Raw genomic sequence first — 25,278 nt, 5'->3', positions numbered from 1 at the left:
ATCTATTCCTTTGATCCCCTCTTCTTATATATAAACTAAGATTTAAAGTATGTCCCATAACAGGATATGAACTCGGCCTAAGTTTGTCTGTACATCCTCGCGCACAATACACTTCCTGTTCCTTACTTTCTCCGCCCTCTTACTTCTATATCCCTCCTTAGTTGTTCCCTTTTTTTGCTTTTTTCACTTGCAAAGCCCGTTCTTTTGTTTTATTGTTGATTTTATTGATTTTCGTTTTTATTGGACTACGTCATGGGGTCACGTCATTTACTGGCAAAAACAAGAAAAGAAAATGGAATCTTTTATTAGGAACACACTCACACACAAAGACAACTTCCTCTTAGTGTAACGTTACAATCGAACTAATGAATCGAACTCGGATGGTCGTCTTAATATTAAGGCTAGTAATAGAAGTTTCAATAACTAGCAGTTACAAATCGCAAAATGAAATATTTCCACACAAGTAGAAAATGGAATAGACATTCTCAAGAAGGGGAAAATAAAGTTTTATCTTCTTAGTGTAAATATTTATTTAAAAAAAAGTAATTACCTACTGCTTTAAAAAGAGATATTATTTTAAAAAATAAATACCAACGCTGGAGAGCCCACCCACCAAAAGAGATTGAAAATAAATAGTGTGGTCAGAATTTTTCCCTCAAATTTAAAATTTTTTTAATAACCCTTTTAGAGGTCCTTAATTATTAAAATAACATGACCTGGAAAGCAGGAGCGGATCAGCAACCTCTCCAAGGATCTGCACTTAGAAGGAACAAAGCGAACAAAATAAAAAATGGTGCGCCCCCTGACTCGACTTCCTTTTGCCGCAATTCTCAGGATTGTAACTTGCAATATTAGCTCCAATCTTGGAGTTTGAAAATCCATAGATTAAACCGAGATGATCTTATTATAGAGGAAAGCTTTCCCCAACCATGTAAGGCTGCCTTACACTGAAAGTTCAAAAAAAAAAAAAAGAAAAGATTTTTGCTTGGGTAATATAGATTCAATGTTTAAAGGAAATTATTGGAGCCATTTTCCGTAAAAAGAAAAAACTCAAAAAATGGAAAAATCTTCACTGAAAGTACTGGACGAGAGATTTCCGTCGCAAATTTTCCGCTTCAGAAATGTAAGATTGACTTCTGACGACACAAACCGTCAAGAGTAGGGCACATGAAGCACGAGGAGTATTGGGTACGGGTGAGGGGGCAAATTTGAACTGGGGGCACCTTTGAAGAACAGTTTTAATTTTCGGCCAAATATTTAAAAAATTTATGATTTGTAATTTTCTCCATATTTTTGTGGTAGACCTGTTGTATAATTGGCAGAGTTTCCCTTCCGTTTTCCAATTGTTTGGTAAAGTCCAGAATTGAGGAATGGTTATATTTTGTAAGGTGGAAGTAAAATTTTTTGTTGCAGCTTTGGAAGTGTATTGCGAAGATTGTAGGTGGACAAGGTGTAAGTATTGTTAGTGTCCCCATATTAACATTTTGGAATTCGTATTTTTAAATCTAGTATTTACAAAAAGTTTATTTGCTTGCTCAAAAAGTGTTGGATACTATATTTTCTTTTATGGAAGGAGAGGGGGCACATTTCAACATCACCAGTTAAAATGTGCCGCCCGACCGACCTGCAAGTTTGTGACTTTTTTTTTGGTTTAATCGCAGAGAAGGGGGAAAGTGGTCCGAACCTACTGCATTAAGAAGCGCAACAAACCCGAATATTTTGTGCAAACTTCCTAAACCCATCACACTTAGGGTACAACATCCCGGAACTGAGTCATTCTTGATTTTTTGGACTAGATTTCAGTGATTTAAAAGAGAAAGTAATGTAGTAGTCGAGAGAAATAACTGATAGAAGGTAGATTCAGAGTAAAGTAATATCCAATTCTTTCTATTTTATATTGTGTTCAAAGCTACCCCCACCAGTGGGGCAGATATTAACATTTGACACAACATTTTTAAATCAGAAAAAATACGTATGTATGTAAAGTACCAACTTCTTATTGATATAGATCTGTTGAGAAGACTTGGAAGCAGTGTTCCCTCTAAGCTGTGCGCGTGTGCGCGCGCACATAAATTTTAAACATAGCGCACATGAAAAATATTTGCGCGCACAAAAATTTTTTGATTAAAACGAAACAAAGGAACCGATTGCAGGAAAACCATATGGATATGCTGATGAGAGTAAAATCATATATGAATGACGGAAACAATGTAAATTTAAGTTAAGTTTATGCAGAATGGTTAAAACCAAAAGGCTGGAGAGAGAAGTTATAAAATAAATGCCATTCATAAAAAATGTAATCCTTAATTCTAAAATTGTTCAATAATAAGTAATTGTGAATTGTCGTTCTTGTTTGTTTGTTTTGACAAATGTGTTAATTTAAAAAATTAGAAGCAGACAACGTTATTACATGGTAAGTATTTAAATTTTCTGATTTTTCATTTGAATGGAAAAGGGAAGCCACAGTAATCAGCCAAATTCTGTCTTCACGAACTAATGATTTGACTTGATTTTAGGGTAGTTTTTTCACTGTGTTCTGTTGTAATGTGTGGTATGTTGGAGTTAATTTGTATAAGTAGGTACAAAATTTAGCTGAATATTAATACTATTCTTGTATTGTCTTTTTTTTTATTATATGCACTTTTTTAAATTGCCGCACAAAATTTGTTTATTTTAGAAAAAACTGCACACACCTAAAAAAGTGCGCACTCAGGTCACAAAAAATTAGAGGGAACACTGCTTGGAAGTTGTAGAAAACAAAATAAAAAGGTTCAATAATAAAGATTCTGTGCGCAATCTGTAACAGAAAATTTAAATTCTGTTCAAATGTGCCCCCTCTCCCCTACTGAAGCTGCAATCCATGTTCATCTCATCTCATCTACGGTAAAAAGGATTAGCGCATATTAATCGGGATAAACTGGTTCCAGGCTTCAAATTACTGGAGAAAAGGCTGCCCGGAAATATCCAGGAAAAGCCTTATTTATAATTGGTGCCCCAACGTTTTTGGGATGGGGCCCTAAACTTTATAAAATGGGTACAAAAAGGGAGCTGATCTAATTTTGTCCCGAGAACAGTCGGTTCCGGTGCAAGTATACGCTTTACTTCATTCGGCAAGCTCAACTAACTTCTAGTTTAACATCAATTTCGAAATTTCGTTGCGCCAACTTCCGGTGAAACGAGAATTTTGAAATTTTGTCACCTTTTTTTTCTCTCTCTCTCTCTCTCTCTCTCTCTAAATGAAAGAAAATAAAACAATTTTGTGTTCATATTTTTCAAACTTGATTTGGGGGACTTAGCGTAAACTTGAGACTTCAACATGGCGGCTTATTGTGCAGCACTGCGCTGACTTGAGAGGTACATTTCGTGTAAAGTTCGCCACTAGCTGCAAGGCAAAAGGTGGGCGCGTGGAGGGAGTGAGGTGTTCCCCACCCTTCCTATTATACTAAATTACTACAAACCACCCGGAGACCGCCAGTGTTGCCAACCTAGAACCATTATCACTCTATCCGGAACACTCTCCGTGTCCCACCTAGTACAAATTGATTTCATGTCAGATACAAAAGCTGATGAGAGAGTAAAACCATTCTTAAACCCCCACATTGTTTAATAAATTCAATGGTTAGGGATTTGAGTAACTCTAGATGCTGCAAGCGTTAACTGCAAGTTTTGAATCTGTGCTATGATTTCTTCCATTTTGAACAGGCTCCCAGGACTTGTGTCGTGTTTTTTTCACTGCAGCCAAACTAGAGATGTTTTTCACTTGGCTCGGAAAAGGATCAACTACTTTTCCAACTGCTCTTGCGCACTATTCACGATTTTCCTGAATGGTTCGGCGTGTCCTAAGTTCACAAATATTTACTTCATTAACTTTTTCCACTCGGAAACATTTTAACGCTTTTTCTGCTAGATTTTAAATTCATGAAGTAAGTATAGAACGTCACCAAAATCTCTTGACGAGCTAGAGATATTTGTGCCGGAAGTACCCGATTGTGGGAGGCATCGGAAGAGAGGGGAGAATTGATTCTGCAGCTGATTTGCAAATTTTGAAAACCATTTCTGAGAAATCAGCCATTTTATATAATCTTGTTTTAATGCTTCAAATTTTTTTGTAATCGTGCAGATTATAGACTTCCAAGTCTCCACCGGAAGCAGCACGATCGCTCACTCCATCTCACTAGATATGTTATTTCGCTTAGATGCCGGACAAAGGAAGTTACAATAAAGTTTTGTTGATCCAAAAATTAAGAGTTATTATGAATTCTTTTATATTTTCCCATGATAACTATCGTGAGATTTTTCTCGGAAATGTCTTCTATTCCTTGGATTTTCTTTAAACTCCTTTTAAGAATTAGATCAACATAACTTTCATCTTAATTAGTCTTGTACAGGGTTTTCTTTTTTTCATTACTTGTTTTAGGGAAGAGGCGGGAATTTTCTTCTATAAATTTTTAAGTTTTCCGTTTAAATAAAAAATACTCTGGAAATGTGCCAAACTTGGTCGACTACAAAAGCAGTAGAGAAGAGATTAGAAATTTGGCAAAGAAACGTTGAAAGGGAGCATGCTAAGCATAAAGAGAAGAGACAGGATCAGAAGCCAAATTATAAGGGAAAGAACGAAGAAAAAAAGTGAGTGACGCCGCTCGGTGCTGCAAGAAGTTACGAGTGGGAGTGGGCTGGACATTTGGCCAGAACAGATGGACAAAGATGGTTACCTTTAGAAGGAAAAAGGAAAAAAGGTAGACAGCGCAAAAGATGGTCCAGACGAGATGAAAAAAGAAGAGGGAGTCAGCTGGAACAAGAAGTGCGAACAGATGGAGAAATCAGGGAACTCTTATTCTTAGGTACGGCTGGTCACCGTCAAAGGACCAAAACTCCCTAATGGGATGGCCTAATATTTACAGCAGAATGGTTCAATGAACAATGATTTAATCAGTGTAGTTTTATTATATTTATTTGTTAATTTTTGTCTTATTTAAACTGAGGATATTTATTTGTGTTATTTTTCTGTAAAATATGTAAATAAAGGCTTATTATTATTATTATTACTGTGGAAATGTTAATGAAGTCATTGAAATTTGAAGTCGGTAGAAAAACTGGAAGAATTTTCCACCTCTGATAAAGTGGTGAGTGTTTATCTCCTAGGTTTTTCATTTTCATTGGAAAAGATATTTTCCAGTTGGTGCGGATATATTTTGGAGGGGATTTTTGGTGATCACCACATTTCCTTTATTACGTCCATTTGGGGTTGTCTTTGGTTGAGAGTAAACGGAATGTAAGTGTGTGTCTGTGTGTGGACAATGATGACGTCTGTATTAAGGACGGTTAAGTAACAGAAGAATGTTGTATGATGGTGGATAAAGAGTTAGTGAGTGTGAAACTCAAATAGTGCAAGCACCGGAAGTGGGACACTTAACGGAAGTGATAAGGGTATTACTGGGGGTGGAGAAGGTAAGCCAGTGTAGTGAGTGTGGCCAGTCTCCAACTATGATGAGGGGCGGCGGTTTTGGACGACCCGGTAATACCTGGGGGGGGGGACACAGGACTCTGGAGCGGAAGGATAGCCGTGGGATGTCCCCTAGGAGCTATTAGGACATTGCAGACCCTCAGGGGGATGGCCCACTTATCTGTTCGCCACTGCAGGATAGACTCTCCTCTTATTGTGGAGAGCTCGGACTGCGCTATATCACGCATCTTGCCACCCCCAGACTCCAGAGGCTGAACGTGCCCCAATCTCTCTCTCCACCTCAACTAAACCATTACTCTTTTTGCTATATCTCTTCACACAGTATTTGAAAGTAGTCCAGACCAATGCTGGAGACCATTTTACCTGTAAAACATTCCTTCAAAGTGGACCAACCAAAGAAGTTAAAAATAATTATAAAAAGAAACAACAGACCATCATGTTGATTATTAATTCAATTCACAACATGTCGAACAACAAAGAGCGACCTTCTTCAAGTATTTCCGCGGATTACAGAATCTTTCCACTCAATGGCCGTCATATGATTTCCGCTCACTCACAACATACTTTTCCCTAAACTAAACCTTAAAAGCCATAGATTTGTGTAGGGGTTAGCCTCAGGAGGCCGTATGTGGCCCGCGGACCGTAGTTTGGGGATCCCCTGATTTAGGGCCTCAGAGCAAGCATTCAGTTGCAATTGTGGGGGAGGTTTAATGACAGTTGGGTTGATTCAATTGGACCAAAAAAAAAACTTGCAAAAGTTGCTTTCCCTTCTGAAGATTCCAAAAAAGAAGAAACGATAAAGCTTAAGACAATGCAACAGAGACTTTGGCAGCAAGGATGCACAGCTTCACGGAGCGTGCTTTTCAGTTCGCGCTTTTAAGTTACAGAAAGCACGAAGTTCAACACTGAAAAATCTGGTCACGATTGCCATACTTTCTCTCGTCAGGAGTAAGATTGAAGTGAAAAATCATTTCCCTCACTTTCCTTTCTTTTTATCTTCGAATTTCTATCTCCTTAGATTCTATCTCCTTCAAGCAATACGTGATCTTCATTTGATTATTTTAATTTAGTTCAGAAAGAGGTAATGACGCATACAGTAATAAATAATGACGCAAAAAAATGTCGTGACTTTGACATCACGTGCTTTACATCATTATTTCACTTAATGACTAATTCAATCACGTCTGTCAAGTCATTCGATCCGGCCACTCAGTCGATTTACTTTACGGCGCCTAGAGACTAGGGCCAGCTATTTCCGGTTCCTCATTTTCACAGTTCTCCTCACTTTATAAACCACCAATTGAAGAATTAAAGGCCCCACCCCCAGGGTGGGTGGAGGGTACTTGAAAATTTACTCCTGAAATATACTTGGAATTGTGATAGCGGAAGTCTTTATTTTTTTTCGTATTGTAACTATAAATTATCGTATCTGCAACGGAAATCTATAGACTGCACAACAAACAAACAAAATCCTTACGTCCTTATGTAGCGATGTTAAGGGAGCTGTGACATCACGTTTTATTTATTTATTTCAGTCAGACCACGTACGTCATTGAAGCTCTCCATCTTTTTAGTATAAATCCCAAGTTTCAATAAAATATAATTACATAAATTTGCGGTAAAAAAAGATGAACAATTCAATATGGCCGCATAGAAAAACTTTACGATCGTTAAAAATAAAAATAAATTAAAAAAAAAGGAAGTATTAAACCCTTCCTTCCGGTAATGCCGAGCCACTATTTCCCGATAATTATGAAAAGTAATAATTAAAAAACTTTATTAATTAATTGCCATTTTTTTTTTTTAATTTTTTGCTCTATTTTTTTCGTCTAAATATACAAAAGGAAGCAAAAAAATTTGAGGAAAGGAAGAGTTCAATGCCTGTGCAAGGTGATTGACCTTCTTAACTGTAACAGAGGACCGGTTTATCTATCCACTTGGGGCTTCAGTTTGGATTAGTCCACAGATAAGTATTCACACACTCACACACACACTGTCGCAAAATAACTGGTCAAATGTACGTATTTTATATGTAGCCTAAACAAACAGGTTGGCCAATCAGGTGCATTAGATCAATGATGTCCGTCCACTAAGTTCGTAGATTTAATTGAAATAATCTGTTCTGATTTGCTTAAAATTCAAATCATGACAATTTTCTGTACAGGAAGAGGAAGTAAAAACAGGGTGCCTTCAAAGAACTTTCGGGGCAATAAAAGAGGAAGAATGATTGTTGTCAGTGTAGCGCTTTTTTGTTGACAACTTTTTGCGACTTGCCAGATTTTTGATTCTCTTTACTACACTTCTTTTTTGTTGGTAAAATGATCGCCGGAAGTAAATAAAGAAGAAGACGACGAAGAAGAAGAAAAACCAGTTTTGTTCACTTATTTCGGAATTGCCGGAAGTTGAAATTTCTCGTTTGCACATGGCCGCCAATATTTAAACAACGCTACTATAAGAATAGAAGAACCAAGCGGAATACCTATTGATTTAAATACACATCGAATGAATTTCCGTTAAATGCGTATTGATTAATAAAAAAAAAAAAAAAAAGAGACGGAAGTCTGACGTAAAGAAAAAAGAACAAAAGCCCTCCTATATTGCTTACATTTTCATACAGACGAGACTAAATATATATTTTCTCCAATAATGGCGATACAGGACACCTGATGGAGGCGTGGTTGTTTTCTCTATGTAAAACAGGAAATAAGGAAACAGGTATTGTATAGGTATAGGAAGACACCCTGGGACCAAATAGTGTTACCTCTTACATCCTATAGTTTTTGTGCAGGATTCAACGGGGTTCAGCACTTACTTTATTTAGTTTAAGGAACACAATTTTTTTTTGTTTACCTACAATTTTCCTTTTAAGAAGCACGAAATAGGGGAAAATCACAAGAAAATATGGAAAAAAATCCATGAAGAGGAATAAATTTTAAACTCTAAATTTTAGGAATGAATTTAAACTTCCCAAAAATCCCAAAAGCGGAACTACTTCCGGTTGAAAGTTTTCGACCACTAGTCTACAGCCAGCCCCAAGGTCGAAATATAATGTTACACCTTCCATTTATCGATCTTGTAATATTTCGTTCATACTCACAAACCATTTTATTTTATTTTAAAAACCAATTTCCGATTCTAAACGGAAGAAGTCATCTACAGTACAGGAAGTGAAAATAAAGAAAAACAGTTTTATTTGGAAAAATTATGTTCTTAATTATATAAAGTTCTGGCCCAACTCTGTTCGTGTCAAGTTACAGTAGTTTTGAATAAAACAAACTTTGAATATTACACAGTACATACTTACGTCACTGCTCCCCTCTTGATGACGTTGTAAATGAAAGGTATCAATTGTTTCTAGCTACTACCTGCAACAATTTAATTTAATTAAAATGTTTAATTTAAAATGCAAGTAATTTTACATTAATTTCAATTAGAAAATTAATCTTAACAATAACTGCTCTAGAAGCATAAAATTATTTAGGTGGCAAAATGTTTAAGAGCATCATATCCTTCAGTGCTCTCTTTGTAACGTTAATGACGTCACTGTAAGTGAATATTTACGTCAATAAATTTCTGGTCATGTAAATTATGTAATTTACCAGCGTTTACTGGTACTTTACGTTTCTTTGTTCACTCGAGTTTAGTATTGTGAAAAGGTAATTGTGATTGCTGTAAACCGGCAATATCTTATTTTGTGGATGAAAACAAAACTCCACGTTGGTGACGTCATCATATCGACTTGTCTGAACATGTTCAGATTATTGATTTAAAACTGTTTTTCTTCATTCTGTTTTACCTCTACTCTTTCTTCTGATGCAATTGCGAAAATTACAATCTAGGATAGGAAATCAACTCTGATCCAGAAGAGAAGAAATGCAAGGGTTATGGGTTTTGCACCAAAGGACCTAAGCGTTTAGCTAGGACGGTAAGTGATGTGCTGTAGGGAGTAATGAGGGAATTGGTATTCCCCAAAACTGGCGACTGCAAATTGGAGGAAAACAAGTAGGCTACCGTCCTTGCAGGGTTACTGTATTGTACAGAGAGGACTGGCGGAACTGGATCAAGGGCTTTAGGGCTAAACAGCAAGGATTAAGTCCTTTGTCTTCCCTCAAAGAATCAAATTCCTTCGAATCACAAAAAGAAAAGAAAGTAAATTGAATTCAAAATAATTAAGTCCAGCCGCTTCCATTGGTGGCAGTAATTTAATTGGATAAAACAAAAGGGAGTAACGTATTGGGGGGGGGGGGTGAAAGCCTAAGCTACTAGACTGTGATGGATCCAGCGCAAAGGGGCCGTAGAAACTTTTTGGAAGGAGCCACCGGAAGATAAATATTTAGCAGTTAAAGAGGTGGAAAAACAAAAGCCTAGTTCTTGGTTTATGGCCTAGAATTGTTTGGGGTGGCAGGCAGCAATGGAAACATGGCTCTACTGTGTAGGGCCTTCTTCAGCCACCTTGGCCTGGCTGGCTATTACGGAAGAAACATCACATAGCAGAAAGAAGAAAGCAGCAAAGCTGAACACAAGCTCGCAGTGTGTAGGTGGGGAAAATTTATAGATTACAGGAAAGTGGGGGATACAGCGAGCGCCAAGGGTAAGAAAGCAGGAAAGGAAAAAAAGGAAACTGTAGGGAGTCTACAAATCTTCTCTTTTCAGAAGACTCCAGGCATAGTGTTCCAGCAGAGAGCAGCCTGGAGTTGGCTCTTCTCTCTCCTTCCAGCCTAAGTCGACTGAACTTTTATTCTCCTCCAGTGTTGCTGGACCAATTTATGTCAGATGTAATAAAATAAAAAAAACCGGTGCCCCAAATTATTTACTTTTATTGTCGGCGCTATATAAATCTTTCCTTGGGTATATCACTTGTTCTTCTAAAAACTAGCGATACAGGAACCACTTGGCTATAAATAAGACCACTTTAAGGCTACCGCTATAAATATGTAAATCTAATTGGCTATTAATTCCCTTCTACCCCAAACCAAGACCACGATCCCCCCCCCCAAAAAAAATCAAAGATAAGACCCCCAATACATTTAAATATTAATTAAGCAACAACTGGGTTAACACTTTGCAACTTAAAAGTATTTACTTGTTACTCCTCCAATGAACTATCCATTATGGCTATTTGTTTTACAGATTCCAATGAAAAAAATCTTGACCCCACCAAACAATTACTTCCAGCGATACGTCAATAGAGAATAGGATAAAAAAAAATAATTGCCATTTCAGTCGTGTTACAATTATTCTGCCGAGCTTTCGACCTAGGGACTAGGGTCCATCTTCAGAGCTAATTTACCTAGTCCCTAGGTCGAAAGCTCGGCAGAATAAAAATATCACGACTGAAATGGCAATTATTTTTTTTTATCCTATTGAAACACTATGATACAGTCACCAATAAGAATGATCAACAAGACAATAGAGAAGTCTTCAAAACTTATTCCAAAGAACTAGCGATCATCGTCAACCCATACTCCTCAACAATATATTGAGATTTTGAGGCAAAGGAAGTCAACCTCACAACAATTTTTTGGAGAGAGGATCTTTGGGAATAGACAGGGAACAATATAGTTAGAAAGAGAAGATATTTCAAAAAGTTTTTCTTAATTCTCCAACCGCTTTCTACAATTGATTTTTTTAATTTATTCAAAATTTAAGTGATTAAACCACAACTTTGCCAATGGTTGAACCAGAATCGGGCCAATGCACCTTCATTCTACCCTAGCTGTGGTGCCTTATCAACGTCAATAGTAGCTACTTTTCTGAAACCATACGATTCGTATGGATCAGCTTATGAACAGCACTCGAATGAATGAAGATGCAGAGTTACAGAAAAGTAGCTACTATTGACGTTGATGAGTAGGGAACGGATTCGTATGTATTTACATATTTTTTTCTAGGCAATTTACAGACGTTTTTCAACTAGAAGTATTCATACTGACACTTTTTAAGCCGTTTGAGTCTACTTTTATTTCACATATTTCCACATATTTGGATGTTATCGCATATTTATACATATTTGATTAAAATAAATAAATATTTCTACATATTTAATCAAAATATGTACATAGATATTATCAGTGACGTAGATTCCTTAATCTCCTCGGTTAAAAAAGTGTTCTTAAAAGCACCAAGTCGCATTAAAATGCTAAAAGATCTCTATCCAGACTTGTGCCTTCCACCAGAACCAATATTGACAAGATGGGGTACTTGGCTGGAAGCAGCTCAGTATTACTATGAAAACTACAATAAAATCAAGAATGTCCTTTCACATCTCGAAGACGAAGCAGTAGCGATAAATACAGCCAAGTCTTTATTCGAGAAACCTAATTTAAGGAACGACCTTGCATACATTTCTGACAATTGCGTATTTCTTGCACAAGCCATTACCCAACTTGAGTCCCAAAATGTTCGACTGACAGAAAACGTGTCCATCGTTAAAAAAAGTCATGGAAAAGGTGGAAGGAATACCTGGGAGTAAGGGAGATCTGATCAGATCAAAACTGGTAGAAGTACTGAGCAAGAACAAAGGGTGGGAGACCATCTGCCAGATTTCTGATATTATCAGTGGAACAGAAGTCACCTCAGTACATCGTGTACCCTTTACAACCAACGAGATAACTTCTTTCAGCAAGGCACCTATAACATCTGTAGATGTTGAACGATCTTTTAGTCGTTACAAGTCCATCTTACGCCCAGATCGTCGTCACTTTACGTTACAACATTTGAAATTTCATGTGGTTGCAAACAATTTCGAAGAGTGAAGTTTTCAAAATTGAAAATTTAACACATCTTTTTATAAATAGTAAAAATGTTCTTTGTTGTATAAATCATTATAACTTGTAAACACAAATTATTTTGTTCCTAATAAATTATTATAAATTGTAAAAATGTTCTTTTCTTGTATAAATAATTATAACTTGCCCCCCCCCAAAAATCCATTTTCATAAAAAAAAAATGTCCATTTTACTTAAATATTCCAGAAAATATTTTAAGAAAATCACGTATTTTCCACATAATTGACGAAAATAAATGCATATTTTAATTAAATATTTGGCATTTTTAAATACATAAAAATACGTTCCTTATTGATGAGGCACCACAGCTAGACAGAATGAAGGTGCATTGGCCCGATCCTGGTTTAACCATTGGCAAAGTTGGGGTTATAAAAAATTTAATCTCTTAAATTTTGAATAAATTAAAAAATGTAATCGCCAAATGTGATTAAATTTGGAATTTAATTTAATCAATTAAAATTCTGCCTCGTCTTAGTCTATCAATCAGTCTTCTTCTACGCATTTATTCGTTAAAAAAGACTAAGGAACTCCTCTGCGGCGTGAATGCGTCTCGGCCGGTCAACATTCAGAAACAGGCAATACCAACGGAACTTGTAAAACTCAAAGGAATCTTTCACCAAAATATTACTTCCCGTTTATGGAATTTTAATAGCTAAAAAGTTTCACCTCTCTTTGGCCTTCTCGTTTTTCACAACTTCCATCAGGAAATCTGTACGGACGAAATACTTCCGTTTGCGAAGAGCAAAAGAAAAGTACTTTAGGTCCGTACTCTTAGTGGTTTACAAAAGCACCCAACCAGATGGCTTAGACAGCAGTTTTTGTCCATTTCACATGTTTCCCACCTTATGTAGAGGAAAAGGGACACACTTTTAGGGCAGTTAGTGTAAAAGTGCTGATATCCCTAGAGGGTATGGGAAGGAAGTCAACCGCAATGAACTTTTTAAGGGCAATGCCAAGCAATTTAGTTCTAGAGCGGCCCAAGTTGTGAGTGGACTGCCCATACCCATGATTGGGGATTACAATTGGGGCAGTTAGACCGCAGTAAGAATCCCTAGGGTAAAGTTTAAAATACCTAGAGGGACCTACTTTTATTTAAAGATAGAATTTTCTGCGTTTGGGTATCTGTTCTGAAGGGGGTGAGTGTTTGTATGTTTGTTCAAAACACCTTGTAAACCTTACCTATAATTCGAAATGTCCTATTCCTTATAATGAAGGGACTTCGTAACTTTCTCACCTACTTTAAGGAAGTTTAGGGAAGTGAAGACCCACACGAATTTTTCTCAACATAATTCTCAAATAGGATGAAAAGAATAATGCCAATTTCAGTCATGATGTTTTATTTTGACGAGTTTTCGACCTAGGTACTAAGTCATCTTCAGCTGTATGATGTATTATATATAATATTTATAATACTATTAGTTCATAAGCAGGCAAGACAGAAAATACACCAACTTAACAATAACCATGTGAAACTCTTATTTGAAACGTTACCCAAGTTGATTCAATGCTCTTAAAGGACTCCTTGAACGCTCCTTGAATTGGAGCAGTAAATTTCCCTACTGAAGTATAATGTACGTCTCAGTGCCTGTATAATATTAATAGGGATTCAAGGAAAGTTTCAAATTTGAAGAAAAAAATGGTTTCGAGGAAGGTGTCATTTTAATAAAATAAATTTTGAAGTTTTTAGTGATTATTACCCACAGTTCCAAGAAATTTTCATTACGTAATGTCCGGTAATGGAAGTCATGAGAGTGTTCGTTTCCCTTTTATTACGAAATGTTCTATAAAAAGAGACAATGAGTAATTGGTTATTGAAAGTATTGATCGCGTTTATTGTTGTGGCCTCCAGTTACCTTAGTTATATCGACCTAGACTTCGAGAGTATCTCATACTGGCTCGGAAATAAGGACTGGCCAATAGGGAGGGTTGAGACTTCACCGCGTCTCTCCAAACAGGAAGCGGGGCAAGTCCCTCCCTCATTACAGGGGAGAGAAGTTGACCTCTATCCCACCTTCACAGTTGAAAATAGGAAAATCTATCGGTGAGGGGGGTGAGGGTAGACTTCAAGAGATCCCCCCCCCCAGTAGAGAGAACTCGCCCTGTGCTAACTAACATCCTGGAAGTTCTTTGCCTTCTTCCGGTGAAGGGTTCCCTGGCTGACGACCCATTCCTCCACAGTAGTAATCTCTTCAGACGAGGACAACTTCCTCCGGAACAACGGAGCTATCTCGCTCTAATGAGCTGTTCACATCTTCCTCAATTTTTGCCGCACTTATTCACTGATCGCTGTTATTTGTACGATCTGTTACGGTCAGTTAACCACATCATTCTGATTTCAATGATGATATCGAACTAAACTTTCTTTATCCGCTGCAAAGTCCAGTTTAGGGAAGGTTCCGAGGAAATGCCCAATGACCAAGAACATGCTGAGCATGTAGAGACTCACAGTAACTTACAGACCCTAAAATGTAAGCAAATAAAACTTCAATTTTACAGTTTTTTGGCGAGTCCAAAGAAAAAAGAGAAAATTCCCCAACAGGAGTTATATTTTAATTGTTCATTATGTTTTCCTGATCTTTACTCGTAAAACGGAGTTTTTTTTCTACAGCCTAGTGTTAAAATAAGTCAAATATGTACGGCTTTACAAACTGCATAAAGTTAGTAAGAAGTCAATTTGTTTCCAAAATACAATGTGAAGGAGGCGCCACGATAGCCGAGCGGTTAAGAGAATAGACCCGCAACGCTAAGGTGTATTGTTGGTTTAGTGGGTTCGATTCCCGGTCTGTAGGTCTTGGATTTTATTTAATGGTTTTAATTTTCTAAGGCGCCCCATTAGCTGAGCGGTTATAGGCTAGACCCGCAAAGCTAAGATGTATTGTTGGTTAGTGGGTTCGATTCCTAGTCTAAACCTTGGATTTTATTTAATGGCTTTAATCTTGTAAGGCGCCCCCATTAGCTGAGCGGTTATAGGCTAGACCCGCAAAGCTACGATGTATTGTTGGTTTAGTGGATTCGATTTCTAGTCTAAACCTTGGATTTTATTTAATGGTTAATAAAAGAAATTTACAGTAAAGTATGTTTGCTAGTTACTGCCTCCATCCACAGACACCTAATTTGGTAGTTGGACGTAAAGCCTGCCAGTAAAAATAGGCCAATTACTTTACTTTTACTTTTTACAAAGTGAGGTGAAAAAAATTATTGGTCTACGACCTGCCGAACTGCAGTTAGTTGGAGATCTATTTTTTCAATACTGGCCCACTGCCTCATCGATTATTACTTCCGCTTATTCTGCTAATTTACACCGGAAATATCCGTTTCACTGTGTGTGTGTGTATCTCTCTTCTCTGAATCCGCCATAAGTGAAAAATGAAAAATCGCGGAAAATATTTAGCTGCTACCAGAGTTTGTCATAAGAAGAATTTTTAAGAAACGAATCGTATTTTTCATTCGGTTATGCTGGAGAATATGAGACATTAGATAATTCAAATGTAGCCCTGGGAGTTGGGATCGATAACATAATGCGACCTGTCCACCAGTATATTTTTTAAAGACCATCATATGTTGGATATTTTAGTTTATTTTTTAATTAATTTTAGAAGAGAAAGGAAGAAAGAGAGGGGAAAACATTGAATAAAGAAGGAGAGGTGATCGGCCAGGAAACTGCCGGTTTGCTGAAGTTGGGCCGTTCCAATAGAGGAAGAAATAAGAGCAGGGCGATTGAACCTTTTATTAAGCGGTTATTTCTTTAGATACAGCCAAGAGTTCGCTTATCGACGCAAAGAGGATATTTGAAAGAGGTGGGGTTGGGGTAGGGAAGGGAGGGCCTCGACCGCAGCCGAAGATGATGAAGTGAGTAGAGGGCGCTACGGAGTGTCTCTGTCCGTCCGCGGAGGGAGAACTGGTCAGCAACAGTGTGGTGCAGAGAACATCCGGTGTAGTTGAAAGAACAAAGAGGCTGTGCTGGACCCATCTTTGTGGTGCAGCCGGCCATTCAACCCGCACACCTGATCTTGTTGTCTGCCAGCCTCACCTGTGCAGATAATATTTTCGTTACGTTCTCTTATACACATTGGGAAAGAAGTAGCAAGAAGTGCTCGTAGAACACTTCATAAATCTAATTTTTAACAGGAAGTTAATTTTGTAACGTCAGAAAGTAAATTTTGACACGTCAGGAAGTAAATTTTGAAACGTCAATTAAAAAACCAAACAAACAAAAAAATGTTGCAATGACGTACGATTTGTCAGAAAGGAACACTGACATCATAAGTGCATCGCCATCTCTACGCAAGGCTATTCGTACCAAAGTGCTATCCTTTTTCTCGCTATCTTGGAGAACCCTACAAATACTCTGGAACAATCAGCCAAAGTAACTGAAGAAATAAGGAGAAAACATCAAACCATATTGCTTGCTATAGCGTGCTATAGCGGAAGCAGAAGGTGAAACCTCCAGGTGAACAGGTTATGTAAATAAATAGCTGGTCCAGTACAGAATCCTCAACTAGCATGTATTACAGTATGCATAGTTATGGATAGCCAAGCTCTTATACTCCAGGTAGAAATGGCCAAAACCTGTACATCCTTTTTTTTAGGAGCCACTACGGGGTCAGCCAGATCAATGCTTTAATGGCGAACTAATGGTGCAATTTTCCAGTTGCCAGATGTTATAAACCTGCGGGCCGATGTAACTCACACCCCCCGGCTAACGGTCGGCAGTCTACGCGCCGGAACTGGTAAGTACACTTACTAGCCGCTAAGACATCTCACTACATATTTAGAGGGATGCTGTTTTATTAGATTTTTGCTTTTTACGTACCACAGCCAAGGTGAAGTATTGCGTTCAAATCAATCTAATTTCTTAAGAATTTCACACTAAGAATACATTACAAAAGATCAGTTTTGTTTCTTCATCCATTTTCAGAGGTTAAATCATCGATAATCATCGATAGCATTAATAATCATGATACTTTAGCTTCCACTTATACGAGTTGCTTTTATATCCTACACTTTTTGGACTTAATGAGGGAGATTACTTAGTGGGTGATGCAATGTTCGTAAGCATTGAAATATTTTTTACGAAGACGTTTAAAGTAGAAGTAAGAAAGTAATTGTAAAGCATTTCGACAAAAAAGTGTTTACGTTTAGTGCGTAAAATAATTTTTTGGTAATCATAAAATTGGAGTATTTGATACGTGGGGAACGCGAAATTGAACTGGAAACTCTGATTTGGCTAAAGTAAACATATGATTCAAAATTTAATGTTAAAATTAATTGATATCAAACTTGTAGCAATTAAATTTAGAAATTAATAATTTACTAATTAATATTTAATGGTTACTGTAAATAACTATTGCTCGCTAAATTACTAGTGTTGGATTCTCGAAAAGATGTGCGGCCCCCTCGCTTATAATTTGACAGTTTGCTCTGGTCGCGCCGCCCTGTCTACAGTTGGCAGAACTGGCGAAGAGGAAGGAGTGGGGGCTCCAGCTTGTGCCTGGGAGTTTCGAGCCAGTTGCCCGGGGGCTTGTCACAGGGGTTGTCACGTTGACTTCACTGCAGAGTTCAGCGTCAGTTAGCACGTGGTCCAGGACCTAATAGCCAGGGTCCCAGCCGTCCGGGGTGTCCTAAAGAAGAACACAAAATGGGGAACTCTGTTTTCGTTTTGTGTTAGATCAGGTGCCAGTGTAAATTATTGTTGAATAAGTCAGTCTGGGCAGTAATTGTAAAACAAATGAAAAGAACTGTAAGTCCTATCAACTATATTTTAGGTCTAGACCTGTCTTTGTATCTTTTGGTGTTCTTGTTTTAATTGTAAAATAAAATTATTTAGTTCATCTAAAGTATTTGGTGTTCTGAGTGTTGGTGGCGCCCCCCACTCTTTCCTTTATTTTAGGTTATTTTATTTTAAACTTTATTTCATTATCTCGCTTTCCTAAGGCCTGAAAGGTCTATTATTGTCCTTTTCCAAAGATTTTCCAACTAGTTTCCACAGCTACTAGTGAGCCGTCTCCAAAACTATAGTCAACAGTAAAATTTCTAGTTATCCTCGCAATCAACGATAATAATATTCTTATATCGCATCCAGAGTTGATACTTTAGAATAATAGACAGCGTGGTGAAATTAAGTTATGGAGTCATCATTTCAACAACAACTACCGGACAATAGTTGGTTTTGAATTTTGTTAAATTAACTTCTGTTAAGGTTAAGATATCATATGTAACAGTGACATGAAGCAATAACCTCCCATAAAGTAAGGCTAGCTAGTAATGACCAATTCAGACATGAACCTACATCATTACTAAAACATGAGCTCCAAGAAGCACATAAGTGAGCATAGAGGCATCAGTACCAGAGTGGAACTCCAGCGAGCCATCAGTGGGATGGATTTAATCAATGTATTCATTCCTTTCTTAAACAACGTATACTCATAAACCATCACATAGGCTCAAAGCCAGTCCCAGAACCGCCCCATCGTTGTCAACTATAACCGTTTGTTTCAAAAAACAAAGTCATTTCTCCGTGTATATATAATACAAACAGTTTAAACGAAAGTTACCAACTAATCTAAAAAGCCACACGGAACGTCAACTTCCGCCCGAAAGTCTGCTAAAGAGTAACCTGACTTCCGCCCACACCATTCACTTTTTCATTGATGAGTTGGCTTTCAGTCCGAACATTAGATCACTTTTCACATCCGGCCCTATTCACAGAAATCTAATAAACAAGAACGTTCAATTAAAAAACCAAATAATAGTGAATTTAGAAGCAAGATAAAACACAAAGCAAGTTATTCAAATATAAATTTCAGGAGAAAGGTAAATCTCCATAATTTCAAAAGCCTATATCCAAAGGGATATAAGGAATATTTACGGTAAAAAAGATAAAAGGAATATTTAAGGTAATATTTTGATGTTACTCACAATTGTTAACGTAGTTATTTACAATAATTAAGCAAAACTAAAAAGATCATTAAACAATAAAAAGATGTATAGAGATAAAGTTTAGAAGAAAGGTGAATCACCATAATTTTAAAATAAATATTTTTAAATAGAAGGTTAAATTTTGGCGCTTTTTAAATTCATTAAATTATGAAACACTAAATCACCCTTCCTAATATTAAAAGCTTAATAAAATCTACATTGAATTCAACAGAAACGTTAAGTCTATAACTAATATAAATAGCCTTGTATTAGTAAAAATAGTTAAAAGTAAAAATTTTAGAGGTTCTGTAAATGGTTCAAATTTCAAAACCTCTATATCAGCCTTCCTATGGTTCAGATTAAACTGATTTCTTTACAAAATTGTAGAGAAAAGATAGCTTTATAACTAATATAAATAGCTATGTTTTAGTGATAATAGTTAATGAAATATGGAAGGTTAAAGTTTAGTGGTTTTTAACTTCCTCCAAATTTCAAACCTTTATATCATTCTGAGTATTCATTAGAATTCAACGATTTCTTTGCCAAATTGTAGAGAATACATAGCTTTATAACTAATATAAATAGCTATGTTTTAGTGATAATAGTTAATGAAATATGGAAGGTTAAAGTTTAGTGGTTTTTAACCTCCTCCAAATTACAAACCTTTATATCTCTCTTTGTATTCATTAGAATTCAATGATTTCTTTGCCAAATTGTAGAGAAAAGATAGCTTTATAACTAATATAAATAGCTATGTTTTAGTGATAATAGTTAATGAAATATGGAAGGTTAAAGTTTAGTGGTTTTTAACTTCCTCCAAATTTCAAATCTTTATATCATTCTGAGTATTCATTAGAATTCAACGATTTCTTTGCCAAATTGTAGAGAATACATAGCTTTATAACTAATATAAATAGCTATGTTTTAGTGATAATAGTTAATGAAATATGGAAGGTTAAAGTTTAGTGGTTTTTAACCTCCTCCAAATTACAAACCTTTATATCTCTCTTTGTATTCATTAGAATTCAATGATTTCTTTGCCACATTGTAGAGAATAGATAGCTTTATAACTGATATAAATAGCTATGTTTTAGTGATAATAGTTAATGAAATATGGAAGGTTAAAGTTTAGTGGTTTTTAACTTCCCCCAAATTTCAAACTACTGTATCTCTCTTCGTATTCATTAGAATTCAATGTTTTCTTTACAAAATTGTAGAGAATAGATAGCTTTATAACTGATATAAATAGCTATGTTTTAGTGATAATAGTTAATGAAATGTGGAGGGTTAAAGTTTAGTGGTTTTTAACTTCCCCCAAATTTCAAACTACTGTATCTCTCTTCGTATTCATTAGAATTCAACGATTTCTTTGCCAAATTGTAGAGAATACATAGCTTTATAACTAATATAAATAGCTATGTTTTAGTGATAATAGTTAATGAAATATGGAAGGTTAAAGTTTAGTGGTTTTTAACCTCCTCCAAATTACAAACCTTTATATCTCTCTTTGTATTCATTAGAATTCAATGATTTCTTTGCCACATTGTAGAGAATAGATAGCTTTATAACTGATATAAATAGCTATGTTTTAGTGATAATAGTTAATGAAATATGGAAGGTTAAAGTTTAGTGGTTTTTAACCTCCTCCAAATTACAAACCTTTATATCTCTCTTTGTATTCATTAGAATTCAATGATTTCTTTGCCACATTGTAGAGCATAGATAGCTTTATAACTAATATAAATAGCTATGTTTTAGTGATAATAGTTAATGAAATATGGAAGGTTAAAGTTTAGTGGTTTTTAACTTCCCCCAAATTTCAAACTACTGTATCTCTCTTCGTATTCATTAGAATTCAATGTTTTCTTTACAAAATTGTAGAGAATAGATAGCTTTATAACTGATATAAATAGCTATGTTTTAGTGATAATAGTTAATGAAATGTGGAGGGTTAAAGTTTAGTGGTTTTTAACTTCCCCCAAATTTCAAACTACTGTATCTCTCTTCGTATTCATTAGAATTCAATGTTTTCTTTACAAAATTGTAGAGAATAGATAGCTTTATAACTGATATAAATAGCTATGTTTTAGTGATAATAGTTAATGAAATATGGAAGGTTAAAGTTTAGTGGTTTTTAACCTCCTCCAAATTACAAACCTTTATATCTCTCTTTGTATTCATTAGAATTCAATGATTTCTTTGCCACATTGTAGAGAATAGATAGCTTTATAACTGATATAAATAGCTATGTTTTAGTGATAATAGTTAATGAAATATGGAAGGTTAAAGTTTAGTGGTTTTTAACTTCCCCCAAATTTCAAACTATTGTATCTCTCTTCGTATTCATTAGAATTCAATGATTTCTTTACCAAATTGTAGAGAATAGATAGCTTTATAACTGATATAAATAGCTATGTTTTAGTGATAATAGTTAATGAAATGTGGAGGGTTAAAGTTTAGTGGTTTTTAACATCCCCCAAATTTCAAACTATTGTATCTCTCTTCGTATTCATTAGAATTCAATGATTTCTTTACCAAATTGTAGAGAATAGATAGCTTTATAACTGATATAAATAGCTATGTTTTAGTGATAATAGTTATTGTGATATGGAAGGTTAAAGTTAAGTGGTTTTTAACATCCCCCAAATTTCAAACTATTGTATCTCTCTTCGTATTCATTAGAATTCAATGATTTCTTTACCAAATTGTAGAGAATAGATAGCTTTATAACTGATATAAATAGCTATGTTTTAGTGATAATAGTTATTGTGATATGGAAGGTTAAAGTTTAGTGGTTTTTAACATCCCCCAAATTTCAAACTATTGTATCTCTCATCGTATTCATTAGAATTCAATGATTTCTTTACCAAATTGTAGAGAATAGATAGCTTTATAACTGATATAAATAGCTATGTTTTAGTGATAATAGTTATTGTGATGTGGAAGTGTAGTGGTTTTTAACTTCTTCCAAATTTCAAACCTTTATATATCTCTCTTTGTTTTTATTAGAATTCAATGATTTCTTTGCCAAATTGTAGAGCATAGATAGCTTTATAACTGATATAAATAGCTATGTTTTAGTGATAATAGTTAATGAAATATGGAAGGTTAAAGTTTAGTGGTTTTTAACTTCCCCCAAATTTCAAACTACTGTATCTCTCTTCGTATTCATTAGAATTCAATGTTTTCTTTACAAAATTGTAGAGCATAGATAGCTTTATACCTGACATGAATAGCTATGTTTTAGTGATAATAGTTAATGAAATATGGAAGGTTAAAGTTTAGTGGTTTTTAACTTCTTCCAAATTTCAAACCTTTATATATCTCTCTTTGTTTTTATTAGAATTCAATGATTTCTTTGCCAAATTGTAGAGCATAGATAGCTTTATAACTGATATAAATAGCTATGTTTTAGTGATAATAGTTAATGAAATATGGAAGGTTAAAGTTTAGTGGTTTTTAACTTCCCCCAAATTTCAAACTACTGTATCTCTCTTCGTATTCATTAGAATTCAATGTTTTCTTTACAAAATTGTAGAGCATAGATAGCTTTATACCTTACATGAATAGCTATGTTTTAGTGATAATAGTTAATGAAATATGGAAGGTTAAAGTTTAGTGGTTTTTAACTGCTTCCAAATTTCAAACCTTTATATATCTCTCTTTGTTTTTATTAGAATTCAATAATTTCTTTGCCAAATTGTAGAGCATAGATAGCTTTATAACTGATATAAATAGCTATGTTTTAGTGATAATAGTTAATGAAATATGGAAGGTTAAAGTTTAGTGGTTTTTAACATCCCCCAAATTTCAAACTATTGTATCTCTCTTCGTATTCATTAGAATTCAATGATTTCTTTACCAAATTGTAGAGCATAGATAGCTTTATACCTGACATAAATAGCTATGTTTTAGTGATAATAGTTAATGAAATATGGAAGGTTAAAGTTTAGTGGTTTTTAACATCCCCCAAATTTCAAACTATTGTATCTCTCTTCGTATTCATTAGAATTCAATGATTTCTTTGCCAAATTGTAGAGCATAGATAGCTTTATAACTGATATAAATAGCTATGTTTTAGTGATAATAGTTAATGAAATATGGAAGGTTAAAGTGTAGTGGTTTTTAACTGCTTCCAAATTTCAAACCTTTATATATCTCTCTTTGTTTTTATTAGAATTCAATGATTTCTTTGCCAAATTGTAGAGCATAGATAGCTTTATAACTGATATAAATAGCTATGTTTTAGTGATAATAGTTAATGAAATATGGAAGGTTAAAGTTTAGTGGTTTTTAACTGCTTCCAAAGGGGTCCGCCCCCCCTAAAGCAAGCGATCTCCTCCGAAGGAGAGTGGAAAGTGGTAAGCCCACAAAGACGCTCTTCGAGGAGGAAAGGATCAAAGCTTATAATGCCACCCCCTTATCCTACAAATATAAGGGGAAAATTTAATAAACATAAAGGGGGAGGAACGTCCCCCAAACCAAATGCCCGATCTCCAAGGCAGCAATGGCAGCTAATGGGGACGGACATTGACGCTTCAGAGTCGGAGGGTGGGAACATATCTGATCACCCTCCCAGACGTAGGAAAAAGAACTGGCCTAAAGGCAAACCTCGGGAAAAATGTGCCACCGAGTAAAGACTAGAAATTCTCAATTCAGTTACAATAAACTTATTTACTTTAATCAAACATGTATATAGAAATAATCATTTGTGAAGTTACAAACAATAATTTAGTACGTAAATTAAAATTAATAATTACTATTTGGTTGCTGCCAGGAATAATAAATACAAAACAATATGTGTGAATCCATTCTGCAATGGAACATGAGGGGATTTATGAATAATGTGGAAGGGTTACGCCGAATGGTGGCGGAATACCGTCCGTTCGGGTTGTGCCTTCAAGAAACAAAGATCCGCCCGGGGCAACTTATTCAAATTCCCGGTTACAATATATATAGCAAAGAGGTACAACCTGCCCCTGGTGGGAGAGCGCATGGCGGTGTAGCTATATGCATACGGTATGGCATCTCTAGCAGGCGGTTGCCGCTACAAACTCATCTTCAAGCTGTAGCCGTGCGCTTAAGAACACCACTGCAAGTCACTTTAGCTAATATTTACCTGCCGGACTCATCCTGGCGGAGAAGTGACTTGGAGAGTTTGCTCTTGCAACTCCCCGCCCCGGTGCTTCTGGTGGGAGATTTCAACTGCCATAACATCTGGTGGGGGTCAGCTAGAACCGATTCGCGGGGCAGCTCTCTTGAGGAGATTCTAGACAATGCTAATTTGACGCTCCTCAACAGTGGTGAGGCTACACATTTCAATGCACGATCAGGCGGTTTCAGCGCTATTGATCTTAGTGTAGCAACACCCACCTTAGCTGTTCGTTTAGAATGGACCACACTAAAAGATCTGTATCATAGCGACCACTTTCCAGTATTAGTGTCGAGCTCCATCTCTAGGGCAAATTTTGTAACGCCCTGGAGATACGACATCAAAAGGGCAGATTGGCGTGCTTATGCTGCAAGTGTGATGGCACCTACCCTAACAGGGGATGCCACCCTCGATGCTGTTTCTTTTGGGAAGGCGCTGGCCCAAGCAGCCAGGGATACAATACCTTCGGTAGGTGGGAAAGTCATAAGAAACCCCGTTCCCTGGTGGACCCCGGAATGCAAAGCAGCCAATGTAGCAAAAAAGAGAGCCCTTAATAGACTAAAACGGTATCCAACGGAGGAAAATCTAATACAATTTAAAAGACTAAGAGCCAGAGAGAGGCGTTTAATCAGGAAATCAAAAAAGCAAACTCTCACCTCCTATGTGTCAAAGATATCTACATCAACGACATTGAAGGAGGTGTGGGACAAGATAAGAGCCCTCTCTGGCGGTCGCAGAACCCCGTCGATACCAGTACTAAAAAATAACGATGTCGTCGTCACCGAGCCAAAAGAAGTATCCGAGATCTTGGCTAGACACTTTGCTAAGGTGTCTAGTTCACAAAACTATTCTACAGAATTCTTAAGGCGAAAAGGTGACGCGGAGCAACAGCCACTAGACTTTGAAACCGCTATTGAGGAATCTTACAATGCACCGCTGACCATGCAAGAATTAGA

At 36.1% G+C, this 25,278-nt stretch overlaps 1 protein-coding gene across 4 annotated transcripts in view; it reads right to left on the bottom strand.

Annotated features, from left to right (window-relative positions):
- The window catches only part of LOC141451837 (Ig-like and fibronectin type-III domain-containing protein 1), a 286,881-nt gene that overhangs the window by 125,704 nt on the left and 135,899 nt on the right, over positions 1-25,278 (bottom strand). For 2 of the 4 annotated variants that reach the window (XM_074123551.1, XM_074123553.1), the window contains one exon: positions 8,765-8,829. The gene's annotated coding sequence lies outside the window, so the exon portion shown is untranslated. The remainder of the gene's footprint in view (positions 1-8,764; positions 8,830-25,278) is intronic. The other 2 variants (XM_074123550.1, XM_074123552.1) reach the window with 1 other exon arrangement.

Source organism: Rhodnius prolixus, unplaced genomic scaffold (assembly GCF_049639745.1).
Source record: "Rhodnius prolixus isolate KJV_2025 unplaced genomic scaffold, Rpr scaffold_14, whole genome shotgun sequence".
Taxonomy (NCBI): domain Eukaryota; kingdom Metazoa; phylum Arthropoda; class Insecta; order Hemiptera; family Reduviidae; genus Rhodnius; species Rhodnius prolixus.
The sequence above is the reverse complement of the archived record's forward strand: the minus strand, read 5'-3'. Positions and strand labels throughout refer to the sequence as shown.